The following is a 13525-nucleotide window of genomic DNA, read 5'->3' as shown; positions in this document are numbered from 1 at the left end:
TAACTTCGTTAGTATCACATAATGTGGGAAATAGTCAATTGGGTCCTGACGAACAAAGGAGCCCAATTCGCTCCTTTTTGCTGAACCAATCAGGGTTGGGAATGCCAGCATCTTTGATGGCAGACTTACATAATTCTAACGCCAATCCTGAGGGGGCTACCATGTTTTCCCCTTCAGCCTCTGTTGTGGGAAATAGGGCTAGAGACATTGCCCAACAAAATTTGACAAATGTAACCATGATGTCGTTTAGACAACAAATGGATGAAAGTAACCATGAAATGGTTAACACCCTAACTTCACAATTAGGCACCATCTTAAATCCTTTAATCAATAATACAAATATCAATTATCAATTGTTAGCCCATCAGATGGGGCGAATTGCAGATTTCTTTGGTACTCCTGCAATGCCTAACCAAAACCTTCAACCTATTCAAAACCAAGCGCATGTTCAGAACCAAGGTTTGCCCATTAATGTTGGGGCTCCTATAAATCAAGTGCCACAAGTGGTGCAAGAGGAACCACAAGTCCAAGTGGTAAATCAGGTTCAAGATCCAGGAATAGTGTTGGTTAATAGAAATCAAAATGCTGACGAAGTAGTCAGAGATGTGCAACGAAACAATTTTGCACAACAAAATAATTTGGCAAATTTAGTCGAAACAATATTGACCCAGAATGGGTTTAATGTAGGCTTACACATGCCAAATTTCGTTTCACCTTTGTCTGAGTATGTACTCCAGACTGAATTGCCAAGGGGATGGAAAATCCCCAAATTCACAAAGTTTGCTGGGGATACAACTGAATCAACAGTAGAGCATGTTGCAAGGTTTTTTACTAAAGCAGGGAATTTGGCAGATAATGAGAATTTAAGAATGAAATACTTCCCAAATTCTCTTACAAAAAATGCTTTTACTTGGTTCACAACACTTCCCCCACATTCGATTCATCATTGGGCTCAGTTAGAAAGGGTTTTCCATGAACAATTCTACATGGGCCAATCTAAGATTAGTTTGAAAGAATTGGCCAGTGTTAGAAGGAAAACACCAGAGTCTGTAGATGATTATCTGAACCGATTTAGGTTACTCAAGGCTAGATGCTTTACCCAAGTGCCTGAACATGAGTTAGTCGAAATGGCTGCTGGAGGCCTAGACTATTCGATTCGAAAGAAATTAGATACTCAACATTTAAGAGATATGGCACAATTAGCAGATAGAGTAAGACAGGTCGAACGCCTTAAGGCTGAAAAGGCTAGATCATCTAAGTTTCACAAAATGGAGAAAATAGCCTATGTCGAAACAATAGATGATGAAGATAAGGCAATATTTACAACCACTATGACAAGTATACCAATTGTGATTAAAATTATGTGCAATAATTGATAAGCACCATCAATTTTAAAAGTATATCATATCAAAATTATTGTTGACTATATTATTCATCACGAAATATTTTTATGTCTTTCGTGATCAATGGTTTTTTTCTACTGGATCATAAATTTAAAGAAATTATCATGTGAGATTTGGAAAGTTATTATCACGTGTGATTTAGAAAGTTATATATATATATATATATATATATATATATATATATATATATATATATATATATATATATATATATATATATATATATATATATATTCTCATACTATACCACCTTCAACAATATTGAAATCTATTAAAAAAACATCTTTCACATTTCAATGTCTCATGTAATGCTTATATCACTTTTTAAATTATTTATTATGCAGTTTATTAAATTGTAGTTTTTTAAAATTGGAAAAAGAATTTTGTCAAAAAAAAATAATGGAAAAATAATTGATATTTTTTATAAATACGCTTTATTTTTACGTTAATGTATCCAAACATAAATCAATTCTGTTTAACTCACTTTTAACCAAAATCAAATCTATCAAACTCAATTCTGCTAAATCAATTTTTTTTGCAATACAACCAAACACAACCATAGTCATGTCACTAATCACATTCATTATTTTGATTTTAACATTGTAGATTTAATATTAACCGGTGATCAATTGATACAATATGCACTAGCAGATATTGAGATGATGTTACGTAGTTGTGAGAAGAGTTTAAAAGATTATCCTCCAATGCTTGGAGCAGACACATCATTAGTTCCTGATATACAAAATAGTTTAATACACGACGAATTGAATTATAACAAACAATCATTAGCTGAGGAACATGTTAGATTGATGTCAACTATGACTTCAGAGCAACGTAAAGTATATGACACAATCATGACAAGAGTTAACGAAAACAAACCTGGTGTGTTTTTTCTTTATGGTTATGGCGGTACAGGGAAGACATTTATCTGGAGGGCCATGTCAGCAGCATTATGCTCAAAAGGTGAGATAGTTTTAACAGTTGTCTCAAGTGGGATCGCTGCATTGCTTATACCTGACGGTAGAACAGCACATTCAAGGTTTTGTATTCCTCTAAAGGTTGACGAGTTTTCAATATGTACCATAGTTCATAAAAGCCCTTTGGCGCTATTAATACAAAAAGCAAAGCTCATTAAATGGAATGAAGCACCAATGATGCACAAACACTGTTTTGAAGCTGTTGATCGAACTTTAAAAGATATTCTCAAGTCTGTTGATAAAAAAATAAACACATTCCCTTCGCTGAAAAAGTTGTTGTTTTTGGCAGAGATTTTAGACGAATTCTACCAGTAATACCCGAAGGTACAAGGCCAGAAGTTGTTCATGCTACTATTAATTCTTCGGTTCTTTGGAATTTTTGTGAAGTTTTAACATTGAGTAAAAACATGAGGCTTCTCGGTGGTGCTTCAAGTGCAGACGTTGAACAAAGAAGATTGTTTTCTGAAAGGGTTTTGGGTGTTGGCGATGGAGAAATTGGAGATGACAACGACGGATATTTAGAACTTGACATTCCATCAGATTTATTGATTCCAAATTCAAGTGATCCTCTTGCTTCTATCGTTGAAAGCACTTATCCACAACTTTTACAAAACATGAACGATATAACGTATTTTCAAAATAGAGCTATACTAGCTCCTAAAAATTCAATAGTCGACACAATAAATGATTATATGTTAGATTTAATTCCTGGTGAAGAAAAAACATATTTGAGTTATGATACTCCACTCACACAAAATATAGACGGTCAAACATGAAGTAGCAATAAATGTCACAAGAAAGGGGGGGTTTGAATTGTGACCCTTTTTTAAAAATCTTTTAAGTTAGTTTAATATAACTCAAGACAATATTTCTCTTAATTGGTTAGTTAACAATTAACAATATAAAGAGAAATATAGTTAGCAACAATAAAATATAACTGAACAATATAAATACTGAGTTAGTTGCTGAATAGATAAATGTTTAAGGCCCAGAGCACTCTGGTATTACTCAGTTAGTTAGTTTAGTATGTTTTAAGGATTTTAGAGTCCAAGAGAAAAACACACAAAAGTTATCCTGGTTCACCCAACTTGGGCTAGTCCAGTCCTCATAGTCCTTGTGAGATTGTCCACTAAAAATGCTAAGATCAGAACCTTCTGCTTCGCATCAAAAACTTGATCACAACTGGATCAATACAATCTGCTTTTCTTCACTCGAAAAGACTTTTACACAAATGCTTTTCTTCACTCGAAAAGACTTTCACTCAAAATGCTTTTCTTCACTCGAAAAGACTTTCTCACAAACACTCAATCTAACATGAAAGAAAGACTTGAGAGGGTTACAATATTTGTGGGGAATATGGGTTAAATCAACTCAAGTGAGAGATTGATAATAGCAAGCTTTGTCTATTTGTTTTTCACAAATTTATGATATAACTTTGATGATTTGCTTTGCTTTTGAAGAGTTTATGACTTGTTGATTTTTGCTTCAACTAAGTATATGATTTGATTCTTTTTGAAACTCTTAATCTTCTCTTCATGTAGCTCCATTGTATTTATAGGCAAATATAACCTTGGAGGAGCGTATGAGAGAGGGATTTGAAATTCAAATCCAACTTGACATGTCACAATGTTGTGCTGTCAATTTGCTGTGAATAGTGCGTTATCGTTGCTTCAGTAACATTACCGTTATGGCAATCTGCACTACACTTTTAATCCAATGACAACCACTGCATTTACGTGGCCCATATATGTCCATAAGAAGGAATCTTTCCTAATTTAGGGTTGGACAACTTGTATGCAAGTGGGAAAAAATATCATGTAATTATTGTACTTTGTTTTGGTGACTCATTGTCCTTTGTTGTTTCCTTGTCCCCTTTATGTTCCCTTGAAGAGAATGAGGCATGCTACAACTTGGCTTATGGTGTGACTTCACCTTGTTGGCCAATTTTCGTCCAAGCCATCATTGTATGATGTGGCTTTCATTTGAAATTCAAATCTTCTTCAATCATTGATGGAAACTTCTTTTGTTTGTTCATGGGGCTTTTATTACTTTAGTCCAAAAAGGCTTTATGGCCCATGATTCAATTTATGCCATGTTTGGCATATTCCTTACATATGTGTTTCCTTAAAATACTACCACTTTTGATGAGGCAAAGGAATAATATCTTTGTGAAGCACTTCATCATTTAAGCCAAGACTTTAAGATGCTTCTGTTGTTTCTACTCATTGCTTATATGTTTTGCTTGTCCATTGGTTGTTCATCCATAACGTTACCGTTGACAGATGATATCATTATCGTTGAAACATTTCTCACAAAACACATCAGTAGATAACAAGATAATAATAATTAAAATTAATTAATATGTTTGTTATCTTTAAAACATCAAATAAGGATTTTGTCCTCAACAATCTCCCCCTTTTTGATGATGACAAACATTTAACTTAATTTTGATTTTGAGTTTTTGATAAAAAGATTTTGATAATCTTTTGCATTTGATTTGTCAATAACTCCCCCTCAATTTAAGCATTCTATTTTCAATAGCAAATTGAGTTTAAACTTTTGATTAAAAATAATATGACAAATTTTAATAAGTCATTCTTTTACCAAAGTGAATGTTTATGGTTATGATGGTTTTGCTCAAAATTTGAATGAGTTTCATATCAGAGTTTTTAAGGATATTTTTGAAAAACATTTGTATGTTTTGATTTAGAGCATTACTTATCCTTTTGGTTGAATATATTTTACCTGCCTTCAATGCATAAACATATCATGAATTAAAAACTTAGCATGTTTCAGAGAATCAAACAATATGAAATTTATCACATATTTCAATCATGAATCCTGAAACTGTCTCTTGACAGAAAAAAAAGAGATCATGATAAAATTTTGAGATATCTCTCAATTGTATAATTTCTCAAAGCATAGCTTTGTTTTCTTGTGATCAAATTAATGACTCACACACCTGCTTATAACATAACATATAAACCATTCATTTCATAGCAGTAGCAAGAGTTTTTTCATATATGGATTCAAAATAAACTTGCAGATGCATGCTATCATAGCATAACATATTGGCGCACTAGTTCAAAATACAAATGCATCACAATGCAAAATAATTAAAACAGAACAATAATAGAGAGAAATCAAAAGAGGTGCGCTCCTTTTGTTGTGCTAGCATCTGCAGTTTTCTTCTTTGTTCTTTTCTCCCCCTTTGTCACATCAAAAAGTGAGCTAAGGCGCAGGCCTGGATGGTGATGAGCCATCTGATGATGATGATGTGGAAGGTTGGGGCATGACATGAACAGGAATGGGATATGGATTGACTGGAGGTTTTGGAAGATTGAACCTTTCACAGAAAACATTAGAGATCCAATCCCTCATGATGGAGTTCTCAAGAGTGATATAGGTTAGATGAGAATCAAGAAGTTTCACAGCTTGGAACAATTTTTTCACATCACTCCTAGTTTTGGAGGTGTTTCTATCAACTTTGGATCTTGGTAATTTTGGTGGAGGCCTAGGTGTAGTGTTTGATGGTCCAGCATTGAAGTTTGAGATGTTTGGGAGATTCAAAGTTGGTGAAAGAATGGAAATGTTTTGGGTGAAGAAGGATTGAGAAAAAGGGTTCTGAGGTGGTGAAAAATTAAAAAAGTGTCTGTTAAAGCTCTCATTAAACATAAGTGAAAGGTTGAAGCTTGGTGGAGAAGAAAACAATGGAGCACTACTAGTGGATGAGGAAGTGAGATGGTTTAACACAGAGTCAGGGTCAGGTTGGTTCACAAATTGATTGACTGCTAAATTTGGAGTAATTTGTGGCTCAGGTTGAGGTGCAGCTGCAATTGGTGATTCATTTTGTGGATAGGCTAGAGGGATGTTCAAGTTAATCTCAGCTCTAGGACCTAGCATTTGTGATGAGGATGGAGAAATAAAAGCCTCATTTTGAGGAATTTCTGTTTCAACAGAGTATGGCGCAAAAGGTGGATTTGAAACAAGTTCATCTTCAACAAAAGGTTCAGGTATTTGTTGAGATTGTGCAGTGTCATCATACTGCTCATTCCTTTTTCTCTTGGCTCTAGTGTAAACCTTTACAGGAGCTTGGGAGATAGGTTCATTCTTGAAGTGTTTGAGGTTTTTTAAGGAAAACTTCTTGTGTTCAGTTTCAGCAATTTCCCCCTCAAAAGGTACTTTGAAATGATCAAAGATTTTGGTTAAAGCCATGCCATACGAGACACAAATTTTTTTGTTATTCCTATTAGCTATATCCATCATAAAATTGATCATTAGGAATGGAAGGTTTAGCTTTTTCCTTTCAAACAGGTGATGAATGACCATGAGTTCATTATCATCTAGCTCAGCATATTTTCCTTGTCTTGGCAAAACACTTCCTTGAGTTATGATATGAAAAACTTTGGATAAAAAGTTTAGGTCAGAGGTTTTGCGAGAGTCTTTTGGAGATTCTAAAGTGAAAATAGGGATTCTAACTTCTTCAAATGTGGTTTTAGCTAGGCTATACCAGTTTCTTCCATAAGACATAAATCCATCATTTGGGATTTTAAAGACATCAGCAATAACATCAGGGTTAAGTTCAAATTCTACTCCCTTAACAATGGTTTTAATGGTGCAATTTTCACGATCACACTTAGCCTTAAAGTAAAAGGCTTGAACTAACCTAGGGTAATAGGTTTCTCTAAGAGATAGAAAAGAGGACCAACCTTGAAAGTCAGTGTAGGCTTTTATCTCAAGAGGATGTGATTGAAGAGCTTCAAAGTTGAAGAACCGTCCTGGAGCTATTGGCTTGGTTCTCCATTTTTCTTGAAAAACTTTTTCCTCAGATTTTGATGAAAACAGAGGGGTTTCTTCTTGAAACATAGTATTAAGGGATTTTTTCTTTTCAACTCTCTGTTTTGGTTTAGAGGAAGTTTCACAAACTTTCTCTTTTCCCTTTTTAGTTTGAGGTTGAGTGGGAATGGTGGAATCTGACTTGGTTTCCTCGCTTGAGGATTTTGATGAAGGGTTTGAGTAGGATTTTGAAGGAGGAACAAAGGTTTCTTCCTCATCAGTTTCTTCTTCATCTGATGATTCAATATCCACGAAGATTTTTTCAACATTGCTCTGAGTCTTTTGATTTGCAAAGTTCTCCCTTATTCTCTGAGAACGACGAGGAGGAGCAGAGAAAGATGGTTTCTTTTTCTTTGTTTTTGGTTTGAGATGAAATGGTGTTTGGTTTTGATTTTGAGATGGTTCAACTGGATTTGGTGGTGGTTGACCATAGTAAGGAGGGAAGAGTGTTTGAAGAGGTTTTAGGTTTAAAGGGAAAGATGAAGATGGTGGTGGTGATGATGGATTGCGGAACCGTGGTGGTGAATGGTTGAAGTTGAACGGAGGAGCTCGCCTTGCTGTTTGTTTGGTTCTCATGGTGGTGCTGTGAAGAAGATGAAGGAAGAAGAAAGGTTTTGCAGATGATGATGATGATGAGTACGGTGGGAGAGTGAGAAGAGTAAATGAAGTGAGGAAAATGAAAGGTTGGAGTTTTTTGGTTAGGAAATCGATAAAGGAAGAGTGAAGTGATTAGATGTGTAATCTTTGGAAAGATACACTTTTCTTAGATGTAATGATCACACTTGGGTGACTTAAATGAGAAGTTTTAAACTAATCATAAATGAGCTGTCTTAACTTTTAGGTTTTTTAGATAGTCATTATTAAGTAGGATTTTGAATTATTTTTAGCTTTTCTTTTAACACATTAAAACGATCTTCGACTAAAGGTTTAGTGAAGATATCAGCTAGTTGATTATCAGTGTCAACAAAAATTAATTCAATTTCTTTTTTATTAACATGATCCCTAATAAAATGATGTTTTATCTCAATATGCTTGGATCTTGAATGTTGAATGGGATTTTTTGACAAATTAATTGCACTTGTATTATCACAATAAATAGGTACATTTTCGTACCTTATGGAGAAATCTTCAAGCTGATTTTTGATCCATAAAACTTGAGAACAACAGCTTGCAGCTGACACATACTCAGCTTCAGTGGTAGATAATGCTATCGTGTTTTGTTTTCTGCATGACCAGCTTATGAGTGCTTTTCCAAGAAATTGGCATGCACCACTTGTACTTTTTCTTTCAATTTTGTCTCCAGCGTAGTCAGCGTCACAATAAGCTATTAAATCAAAAATAGAATCTTTGCTATACCAAAGACCAAGATTAGTAGTACCGACAAGATATCTGAAAATTCTTTTAACAGCAGTTAGGTGCGATTCTCTAGGAGAAGTTTGAAAACGTGCACATAAACCTACTGCAAAAACTATGTCTGGTCTACTTGCAGTTAAGTACAATAGAGATCCAATCATACCTCTATATTCCTTTTCAGGAACAATTTTTCCTTCCTCATCTTTATCCAAATTTGTAGATGGATGCATGGGAGTTGCCATAATTTTGGCTTCATTCATTTTATATTTTTTGAGAAGATCTTTAATATATTTTTCTTGACAAATAAAAATTCCATTCATTTCTTGTTTAATTTGTAAACCAAGAAAATATCTCAGTTCTCCCATCATGCTCATCTCAAATTCATTTTGCATGAGATGGGAAAAATCTTCACATAATTTTTCATTTGTTGATCCAAAAATAATATCATCAACATAGACTTGAACAATTAATAAATCCAATTTATCAATTTTTGTAAAAAGAGTTGTGTCAATTTTTCCTCTAGAAAAATTGTTCTTTATTAAGAATGCACTTAATCTGTCATACCAAGCTCTTGGAGCTTGTTTTAGACCATACAAAGCTTTTGAAAGTTTGAACACATGATCTTTTTTCTTTTCATTTTCAAAACCAGGAGGTTCATGAACATACACCTCTTCATTTAGAAAACCATTCAAAAAAGCACTTTTAACATCCATTTGAAATAATTTAATATTTTTATGTGATGCATATGCTAAAAGAATTCTTATTGCTTCTAACCTGGCAACTGGAGCAAAAGTTTCATCGTAATCAATACCTTCTTGCTGGTTATATCCTTGAGCAACAAGTCTTGCCTTGTTTCTAATAACCTTACCTTCTTCATCTAGCTTGTTTCGAAAAACCCATCTTGTTCCTATGATTGAATGATCTGTAGGAGATGGAACAAGTAACCAAACTTGATTTTTCTCAAACTGAAGAAGTTCTTCTCTCATTGCTTCTACCCATGAATTATCAATAATGGCTTCGCCAATGGATTTTGGCTCTATCTGAGAGATCACTGCCATGTTGTTATCATTGTCTTTGAATGATAGTCTTGTTCTTATTCCATCAGTGGAACTTCCAATGATTTGATCTTGAGGATGATTCCCAACAATTCTTAAGGTTTTTGGAGGAAGAAAAGGATCATCTTCCTTCTTTTGATTTGGAACATCCTGAGAAGTTAGTCTTTCTTGCTCATCATCAATTGATGGCATTATAAGATCATCAAATTCATCAAAGATAATATTCATGCTTATTTCCATGGTTTGAGTTTTCAAGTTATAAATTCTATATCCTTTAGAATTAGTAGCATAACCTAAGAAAATAGCTTTATCTGATTTTGAATCAAATTTACCAAGATTATCTTTTGTGTTTAAGATATAACAAAAACATCCAAAAATATGAAAATATGATATGTTTGGTTTTCTATTTTTCCAAAGTTCATATGGAGTTTTGTCTAGAATTTTTCTTATTGAAACTCTATTTAAAATATAGCAAGAAGTACTTATGGCTTCAGCCAAAAAATATTTTTCAACATTTGATTCATTTAACATTGTTCTTGCCATTTCTTGTAAAGTTCTATTTTTCCTTTCAACAACTCCATTTTGCTGAGGAGTTCTTGCACAAGAAAAATTATGAGAAATACCATTTTCATCAAAGAATGATTTAAAAGATGAATTTTCAAATTCTCCTCCATGATCACTTCTGACAGAGATGATATTTGAGCTTTGTTCATTTTGAACAAGTTTACAAAAGTTTTGGAAAGCATCACAAGATTCATCTTTATTTTTCGAAAACAAAACCCATGTGTATCTGGAGAAATCATCAACTATAACAAAACCATATTGTTTTCCACCAAGACTAGTGGTGTTGACAGGACCAAATAAATCAATGTGAAGTAGTTCTAGAGGTTTTTTAGTTGAAATAAAATCTTTTGGATAAAAACTACTTTTGACTTGCTTTCCTCTTACACAAGCTTCACAGATTTTATCTTTGTCAAACTTAATTTTTGGAAGACCTCTTACTAGATCAAGTTGAGATAATTTTGAAATTGTTTTCATGCTTATATGACCAGCTCTTTTGTGCCAAATCCATTTATCTTTTTCGATAGACATAAAACATGATTCAGCTGGAATGTCATCTAAGTATAAAACATACAAATTTTTCTTTCTTGATCCGGAAAAGAAAACTTTTCCTGATGAAGTATGTTTGACTTCACAAATATTTGGTTTAAAAATAACTTCAAAACCACTATCACATAATTGACTAATACTAAGTAAATTATGTTTTAGACCTTCTACATATTGAACATCTTCAATTTTTGCAGAATCATTATTACCTATAATACCTTTTCCTTTTATTTGTGCAGTATTATTATTACCAAACGTAACTGACCCTCCTTCTTTTTTGATGAAGGAGAGAAAACACCTTTTATCTCCTGTCATGTGTTTTGAACAGCCACTGTCCAAAAACCATGGCTTTTTCTTTACACCTTGATAGTATCCCTGCATTTTGAGATTTTCGTTTAGGTGCCCATAATGACTTGGGTCCTTGAGGGTTAGTTTTCACAGTTTGTTTATTCTTAAAATAGCATTCTTTTTCAAGATGCCCAAAGTTTTTGCAAAATGAACAATGTTTATTTTTTCTCTCCAAGTGACGATAACGTTTTGGTTCATAGTAAAAACTTTCATAACTTTCTTTTTGATAGCAAATTGATTCATGATGACCATTTTTCTTACAAAATGAACATCTCAACTTAAAATCTCTATTTGCTGGCAAAAGAACATTTTCAAAAATTTTGTTTTTAACTTCATTAAAACCTAAGCCATTTTTGTTAAGAGCTTGAGATTGTGATCCCATAATGTTTTGAAAAGTTTCAGTTGATTTTATAAACCCAGTGAGATCATTTCTCAGTTCTTTTATTTCATTTTTCAACACAACATTTTCATCTATTTTCTTAGATAAAACACTAGAGCAAACATGTTTTTCTTTTGACTCAATTAAGTCTTTGTTAATTTTTTCAAAATTAAGAATATCAATTTGAAGTTTTTTCTTTTCTTCTTTTAGTTCAGAAACTTCTTTTTGTAATAAAAAACATTGTTTGGATAAGAATTCAGAATCATGTAATAAACTATCAAAATTAGTTTCTAATTCTTCATAAGGATGAGTTTTATCAAAGAGAAATACCTCATCATTTTCTGAATCTGCCATTAGACAGATGTTGGCTTCTTCTTCTTCTTTATTTGTTTCAAATTCATCATCATCATCCAGGTAGCTAACATGGATTTTTTCTTGAAGGGAAAATTTCTGGGTGATTTGTTTAAGGGACATTCTGATTTGTAATGTCCAAGTTTGTTGCAACCAAAGCAGGTCACTTGACTTTTGTCAAAGTCATTTTTCTGCATATCTTTTCCTGAAGAAAAGTTTCTTCTAATTTGATCTCTTCTTCTTAACATACGTTGGATTTTGCCAGAAATGAGAGCTAGTTCTCCTTCTGCCTCTTCTTGGGTAGATTCTAATTCCTTAGAGTCATCTTCTAAAAAACTTATATCTTTTTGAGAAGCTTTTAAAGCAATGGTTTTTTCCTTTTTTAAAGGTTTATCTCCTTGAAGAATAACTTCATGAGCTTTTAAAGTACCAATAAGATCTTCTATGGGAAGTGTTTTCAAATCTTTAGTTTGAGTAATGGCAGTAACCATTGGTCTCCAAGTGACTGGAAGACATCTCAAAAGTTTTCTAATTCTATCATTAGTTGAAAAAGTTTTTCCAAGAGATCTTAATTCATTTATGATAGTAGTAAATCTTGAAAACATTTCATCAATAGTTTCGTTTTCAATCATTTCAAAAGTTTCAAATTTATTAGTTCCTATGTCTATTCTTGTTTCTTTTACATGACTAGTTCCTTCATGGTGAACTTGTAAAGTGTCCCAAACCATTTTAGCAGTATCACATTCATCTACTCTTTCACTTTCTTCCATGCTTAGAGCACAGGATAGAAATAAATGAGCTTTAGAGTTTAGGAGTACCTTTTGTTGTTCTGCAGTTGTCCATGCATCTTCAGGTTTGTCTGAAATGACTCCCTCAGCAGAAGTTACAGTAGGAACATAATCTCCTTCTGTGACTATGCGCCACATTCCTACTTCTTGAGATTTTAAAAACAATTGCATTTTGTTTTTCCAAAAATAGTAATTTTTTCCAGTGAACAAAGGTGGTCTTGAAGCAGATCCTCCTTCTGGAATGTATCTTTCTTTTGACATTTTTCTTCCTGAATCTTTTTCCTCTAACACTTGTTAAGTGTATAAACCTGTAGAGACAGGCTCTGATGCCAATTGAAGTAGCAATAAATGTCACAAGAAAGGGGGGGTTTGAATTGTGACCCTTTTTTAAAAATCTTTTAAGTTAGTTTAATATAACTCAAGACAATATTTCTCTTAATTGGTTAGTTAACAATTAACAATATAAAGAGAAATATAGTTAGCAACAATAAAATATAACTGAACAATATAAATACTGAGTTAGTTGCTGAATAGATAAATGTTTAAGGCCCAGAGCACTCTGGTATTACTCAGTTAGTTAGTTTAGTATGTTTTAAGGATTTTAGAGTCCAAGAGAAAAACACACAAAAGTTATCCTGGTTCACCCAACTTGGGCTAGTCCAGTCCTCACAGTCCTTGTGAGATTGTCCACTAAAAATGCTAAGATCAGAACCTTCTGCTTCGCATCAAAAACTTGATCACAACTAGATCAATACAATCTGCTTTTCTTCACTCGAAAAGACTTTTACACAAATGCTTTTCTTCACTCGAAAAGACTTTCACTCAAAATGCTTTTCTTCACTCGAAAAGACTTTCTCACAAACACTCAATCTAACATGAAAGAAAGACTTGAGAGGGTTACAATATTTGTGGGGAATATGGGTTAAAT

General features: G+C 33.2%; 1 pseudogene; it reads right to left on the bottom strand.

Annotated features, from left to right (window-relative positions):
• Window positions 1-11032: 11032 nt before the first annotated feature.
• LOC123886482 lies at window positions 11033-12979 on the bottom strand (annotated as a pseudogene).
• Window positions 12980-13525: the final 546 nt, after the last annotated feature.

Source organism: Trifolium pratense, linkage group LG5, assembly GCF_020283565.1.
Source record: "Trifolium pratense cultivar HEN17-A07 linkage group LG5, ARS_RC_1.1, whole genome shotgun sequence".
Lineage (NCBI taxonomy): Eukaryota > Viridiplantae > Streptophyta > Magnoliopsida > Fabales > Fabaceae > Trifolium > Trifolium pratense.
This window is presented reverse-complemented; position numbering and strand designations above follow the sequence as displayed.